Genomic DNA, 7,096 nt, shown 5'->3' with positions numbered 1-7,096 from the left:
GAGCCGCGGGTCTCTGTTCTGCCCTCCAAGGCCGAGCCACCCAATCGGCGCTCGCCTCATTCTTTCCCACTCCACCCTGTTAACTCGATTGGAATGTAGAAGCTCGAGAAGGCAGAGAGGCAGAGGATATGACCAATGGAAATCCACGAAAGGAGAGCGTTGGCTGAGAGCTCAGCTTCTAACCCGGAGGGAGGGTGGAGAACTATCACAGGAGGCTCTACCTTGGCAAGGGAAAGGTGCCTGGCGTCGTCCACTCGATCCGGGGCGACAGGGCAGAAGTGATGCTTTCTTGTAAACCTAGCTCTAGGAAGGCTGAAGCCCGAGTAGTTCCAGTTCGAGACGAGCCAGGACTACATGGTGAGAGCCTGTCAACCAAATCAACACCCGGGCATTGTGGCGCTGATGTTTAGTTCCAGCACTCAGGCAGGCAGAACTCTTGAGTTCAAGACCAGTCTTGTCTACAACGTGAGTTCCAGAACATCCAGGACTACATAGAGAAACCCTGTTTCGAAAACCCATAAAACAAGCAAAGGAAAGAAAGAACATGCCTCATAAGACATCTAAGGACATTTAGCCCCACTGCTTGCTAGTAAGTTCTTTCTCCAGGAGTTCAGGACTTGTCTCCTTGGGCGGTCTATGCAATAAACTGGCACTGTGCTTAGAAATGGGGGTGGAGAGGGACAGGATTACTCCATCCAGATATATAAGCTTGGTATGGTGGCTCAGGCCTGTAATCCCAGCATTCTAGAAGCGGAAGCTGGAGGATCACCTTGAGTTCAATGAATAAGAAAACAAAAGCTGGGGGTTGGGGATTTAGCTCAGTGTTAGAGTGCTTGCCTAGCAAGCGCAAGGCCCTGGGTTCGGTCCCCAGCTCCGAAAAAAAGAAAAAAGAAAAAAAGAAAAAAAAAAGAAAGAAAACAAAAGCTGATTACAGTAGCTTAATATCCATGACCTCAAGTACTCAGAAGTGGAGGCAGGAGAGTTTATTTACCTTGAAGGTATGAGAAAAGGGTCAGTCATGGTGGCTAAAAAAGACTGTAAACCCAGCGCTTGGAAGGCTGAGGGGTGGTGGGATCATCTGGGGGAGACCTACATCTACATAGAGTTCCAGGTTAGTCTGGGCCGCAGAATGTGACACTGTCCCACAAAGAAAAAAATAACATAAGACTGAAAGTGTAGTTCAGGTGGCAGGGTGAATAGTATCCAGCACCGGATACATTTGGGGGATATGGGATGGGATGTAATGTCCCCACTTGGGAAGTGAAAGACCAGCAGAGGTTCAAGGTTGGTCTCCCCAGTACAGTGAACTCAAGTGCATCCTGAAACTGAGCCTCAAAAACAAAGTGAAACAAACTAAAAGATTGAAAAAACAAAAAACCAAAACCAAAACAAACAAACAAACAAACAAAAAAACTCCAACAAACCAACAAAAACAAAACAAAATAAAAAATAAAAACACACCCTAAATTCTCCCCATCCTGCCTGGTGTGCACTCCAGCCACACTGGCCTCCCAGGGGCCCATGCCAGGGCCTCTGCATGTGCGGTCCCTGACTGTAGAGTCCTCACCTCTCCATACCCACCTTCTGCTTGGCGTTCGGGGTCACAGCACTTACTCCAATCAGAAACTCAAAATTTATGTTATTCTTTGAAGCTCTCAGCAGGTCCTTGGGTATTAGCGGATACACACACACACACACACACACACACACACACACACACACACACTCACTTCCAAGTTCCTGTGACTTTTCTACGCTGGATTCCTGCGGACTCCAGACTGGGACTCCTTTCTGCCCTGTGTGGACACATGATCTGAGCTGCGGGTGTCTGTTGTTCTGTCCTCCCATGCTCAGTTGGCCTACTCTGTCACACTTCACACTTTTGTTAACCCAATTGGCCCCCTATTTGAGCTCCATGAGGTGGGGAATCTTGTCTACACGGTCCTAACATCAGGTCCTGGGCCTGACCCATAGCAATGCTCAGTGGAATTGGGGACTTTTGAGACAGAGCAGACACCAGGCAGAGAAGAGGGCAGTGTGGGAAGGAAGCAGCCTGTGCTGAGATGCCCCTAGGGAGAAAGAAGGGAGAAAGCAGGAAAGTACAAGCACCAGAGGTGGGCCCTGAGTCTAGAAGGCTCTGGAACTGTGGTCCAAGAAAGGAGCCTGGGCTCGGTTTACTTTCCCAGATTCTATTTTTGTACAGATTTGCACGGCACTGTGATTGAATTCAGAACTTTATGCAGGCCAAGCAAGTGTTCCATCATCTGAGTTACATCCACGGCTGTGCCAGGGAGGGAGTACAGGAGTAGGGACTCCCGAGGGGTTGCCTTTGATGGGGAGCCTGTGTTATGAATGAGTGTCGCCGGTTCTCCCACTTCTCACGGATCTCCTGAAATGCCAGGCACAGGCGTTCTACCCCAGGCAAGAGCCACAGACTCAGGGGTTGGGGATTTAGCTCAGTGGTAGAGCGCTTGTCTAGGAAGCGCAAGGCCCTGGGTTCGTTCCCCAGCAGGTCGGTCCCCAGCTCCGGGGAAAAAAAAGAACCAAAAAAAAAAAAAAAAGAGCCACAGACTCAGTGCTGGCACTAATGTACCTGGTATGAATAGCTGTTAAGGAAACTGAAGCCAGCACCTGCCAATTAACGTTATAGACTCTTTAACACTGGAGTGATGACATTTGCCTTTTCTTTCCATTTCCTTTTCTTTCCTGTTGTTGTAAAATTATATAAAGTGGGCTGTCTTTTATTCCCGCTAGGTCTGGCACTGCAGTGCCCCAAGATATCTGCTAAATATCTTAATCTCGGGCTGGAGAGATGGCTCAGTGGTTAAGAGCACTGACTGCTCTTCCTGAGGTCCTGAGTTCAAATCCCAGCAACCACATGGTGGCTCACAACCATCTGTAATGAGATCTGATGCCCTCTTCTGGTGTGTCTGAAGGCAGCTACAGTGTACTCATATACAATAAAATAAAAATCAAAAAAAAATATCTTAATCTCTATGAGCAAAGCATCTCACCTGCTCTGCTTCATTTCCTATCACAACTGCCAAAGGCCTCTCTCTGAGCCTGGCAGCAATCTCTCTACCTATCTAGTTCCCAAGGCAGGTTTCCATGCTAGAAACACATATCCCAACTCCGTGGCAGCCCAGCCCAGCCGCCACACGCTCTCTTACACTTAAATCTGCACATGAAAGAACACACAACACAATAACCTCTGATTCAATTGATAAGATATAATTGCCCACCTAAACATACAAAGTCCTGTACACATCCATCCCTTAAGAAGATTTATAACAACCTGTGTAAGATTACACAGAGTGGAATCTTTTTTTTCTTTTTTTCAGAGCTGGGGACCGAACCCAGGGCCTTGCGCTTGCTAGGCGAGCGCTCTACCACTGAGCTAAATCCCTAACCCTCACAGAGTGGAATCTTAACGTCAGCCTCCATGTTCTCCGGCAGCTACTCTTTCTCTTCTCCCTTTCCGTTCCAGTCTTCCTACTTGTCCAATGACAGGCCTCATTCTATCCTGTACCGGCCCTCACCTGTACGATATCTTACACTTTCTTTTTCCTTTCCTTTTCTCTTCCTCCTTCTTCTCACCAACCCCTACTTCTACCCCCACCCCTGCCCAGGGTTTTACTATGTCGATCTGGGGGGTCCTGGAACTCCCTCACTCTGTAGACCAGGCGAACTCCTAACTCACAAAGATCTGCCTGCATCTAATTTCAGAGTGCTTGGATTAAAGGTGTGCACCACCATGCCTGGCTTGTTTTCTCTCTCTCTCTCTCTCTCTCTCTCTCTCTCTCTCTCTCTCTCTCTCTCAAGATTTTATATATAAAATCTTGGGTGTATGTCTGCCTGTATATCAGATGATTCAGTGCTGAAGTGACCAGAAGAAGATGTCTGATCCCCTGGAACTACAGTTACAGGCTGATGTGAGCCTCCAAATGGGTGTCAGGAATTGAACCATGTCCTCTGGAAGAGCAGCCAGTGCCCTTAACTACTAGATCATGTCCAGACCGTGCCAAACTTAGGTGATCAGGCTTGGCAGTAAGCATCTTTGTTCATGGAAACATCTTGATGGCCCCCCTAGCCCTTGTGGGAATCTTATGTTGTTGTTTAATTGGCTTATCAATGTGAAAATTATGACATTTCGTGCTCACTGAGTTTAGGTTGATCTGTAAATCCTCTTGTTCCCTCCTTCCAATCCTCCCCACTGTGCTCTTTCACCCACAGTCTTCCCCTCACAGGTGTTCTATTATCCTCCCCACACCCTTCCTTACAGCATCTTCTCCTCTTGGGGTCCCTCTCTAGTTTCCTGGCCTCTGCCCACACTCTCTCCCACGCAATACACATGCATAAAAATGAAAGCCAGAATCCACATTTGAGAAAGAACATGCAGTGTTTGATTTTCCAAGCTAGAGTTAGGTTATTTAATATATTTTCCAGTTCCATCTATTTTCCTGTCTTTAAAAAAAAAAAGATTTGTTTTTATCTTATTTATGTCTTACATGACCATGTCTCACTGTGTGTGTTTGCCCGTGGAGGCCTGAATGAGCTTTGGACCCCCTGAAGCTGGAGTCACAGGTGGTGTTTGTGAGCCCCCAACAGTGGTGCTTGAACTTCCTCACTGTGAAAGAGCAGTAACTTCTCTTAATGCTAAACCATCTCTCTAGCTGCTGCTCCCCTCTTTGAAAAAAATAATAGTTTGATTTGTGTGTCTGTGCCTGTTGTGTGTCTCTCCTTTCTTCCACCCTTTCAACCCCCTAACACTAGACAAGAGAGAAAACAGGATAGAGAGATCTCTGAATAAGGGAAGGGCCAGAAATGGGGGCGACATCTTTAATTACACTATTTCCTGCTGATTGGGGACATCAAGTTCCTTGAGGCAAGTTTGATCTTTGCTGTGAGGATATCTATTTTTTTTTCTTCTTGTTGTTTCTTCTTCACACACGATTACTTAAGAGACAGTGACCAATAACAACTGACAACCAACAACCAACAACCAATAACCAACAACCAACAACCAACCACCAACAACCACCAACAACCAAACTCCCAAACAACCCACACTGCCTCAAACAACAAACAACAACCAACCACCAACAACCAACCACCAACAACCAACCACCAACAACCACCAACAACCAAACTCCCAAACAACCCACACTGCCTCAAACAACAACCAACAACCAACCACCAACAACCAACCACCAACAACCACCAACAACCAAACTCCCAAACAACCCACACTGCCTCAAACAACAACCAATAACCAACCACCAACAACCAACCAACAACAACCAACAACAACCAAACTCCCAAACAACCCACACTGCCTCAAACAACAACCAACAACCAACCACCAACAACCAACCAACAACCAACAACAACCAAACTCCCAAACAACCCACACTGCCTCTCGGTGGCCTAGCATTTGTATACCCTCTGAAAAATCTGCAGAATTCCATACGTCATCACAGCAACTACCAGCAGGGGGCAAAACCGTGCCTTAGCTAGAAGAGAAGGCAAATCACAGTCAGCTGCTAAGTGCAGTCCAAAACACCCCATCTCCGCACACAGGATTGAAACAAAAGCACGTTCTTGTAATATTTGTGTGTTCTTAAAAGAAATAAAAATTTCAACATTCTTACTACAGTGTGTTCTTTCTTCCTTTCTTAACAGGGCCTCATGTATCCTAGGTTGGCTCGCTTCAAACTCACTATGTAGCTGATTCTGTCCTTGAGCTCTGGGTCTTCCTGGCTCCTTCCCTTGGGTGTTAGAATTTTAGATACATAACACACCAGGCTCAGAGGCTCCTCCCTTCCCTGGGAATTCCAGTTAACAGGCAGGAGGATTACAAGTTCGAAGCCAGCCTGGGAGACTTATTTAAAAACAGGAGCAGAGAGTGTAGCTCAGTGGGTAGAGTGCTTGCCTAGAATGCACAAAGTCCTGTGTTCTGGCTACTTTTCTGTTGTTATGATAAAAATGCCACAACCAAGACAATTTATAAAAGGAAGGGTTGTTTTGACTTCCGGTCCCAGTGGGACAATAGTCCATGGTGGCAGAGCAGAGGCAGCATGCAGCAGACACGGTGGCTGGAGCAGAAGCTGAGAGCTACATTCTTTACTGTAAGCATGAGGGAAGAGAGAGCAAACTAGAAATTCGAGTCTTTAAACTCTCTAAGCTCTCCTCTAGTGAATACACTTCTGGCAGTAAGGCCACACCTCTCAAACCTCCCAAACAGCGCCATCAGCTGGAGACTAAGTGTTCAAATGTCCAACACCATGGGGGACAGCTCGTTTAAACCACCACACACTGGGCTGGACTCCACAGCACTGACTAACACCCAGCGTGATGGTCCACACCTCTAATCCCAGCCTCTGCAGGTAAACGAGGAAGGATCAGGAGTTCAAAAGCTTCCTCCAGACAGCCTTGCCTTTGAAGAAAGGTGGAGGAGTGGACTAGGTTGAGCAGGCACTGCTCTTGCAGAAGACCCGAATTAAGTTCCCCAAACCCACATGATGGCTCGTAACCATCCATAACTTGGCTTTGGGGGGTTTTGATGCCTCTTCTAGTCTTTTCAGTGGTCCACATATACTAATGAGTGCACATGCATATTCACATATAAATATTTTTACTAATAGATGAAGAGGGGCTGTAGAGATGTTTCATCAGGTACAGATATTTGCTGCCAAGGCTGATGACCTGAGTTCAATCCCCAGGGAACATGTGGTAGGACAGAATCAAAACCCTCAGATCATTCTCTTATTTCCTCATACATACTGTGGCATGCTTATAGTGTGTGTGCGTGTGCACACACACACACACACACACACACACACACACACACAGCAATAAATGTAATTGTAAAAGTCCTTTGAGCCAAGTGGTAGTAGCTCATGCCTTTAAAGAAGTTAGAGGCAGGGGAATCTCTGAGTTCAAGGCCAGCCTGGTCTACAGAGTGAGTTCCAGGACTGCTAAGATTACACAGAGAGACCTTGTCTAGAAAAAACAAAACGAAACAAAACAAAAAACCTGCCTTAGTTAAGGTTTTACTGCTGTGGACAGACACCATGACCAAGGCAACTCTTACAAA

Source organism: Rattus norvegicus, chromosome 1 (genome assembly GCF_021556685.1).
Source record: "Rattus norvegicus strain SHRSP/BbbUtx chromosome 1, alternate assembly SHRSP_T2T, whole genome shotgun sequence".
Classification (NCBI taxonomy): Eukaryota; Metazoa; Chordata; class Mammalia; order Rodentia; family Muridae; genus Rattus; species Rattus norvegicus.
The sequence above is the reverse complement of the archived record's forward strand: the minus strand, read 5'-3'. Positions refer to the sequence as shown.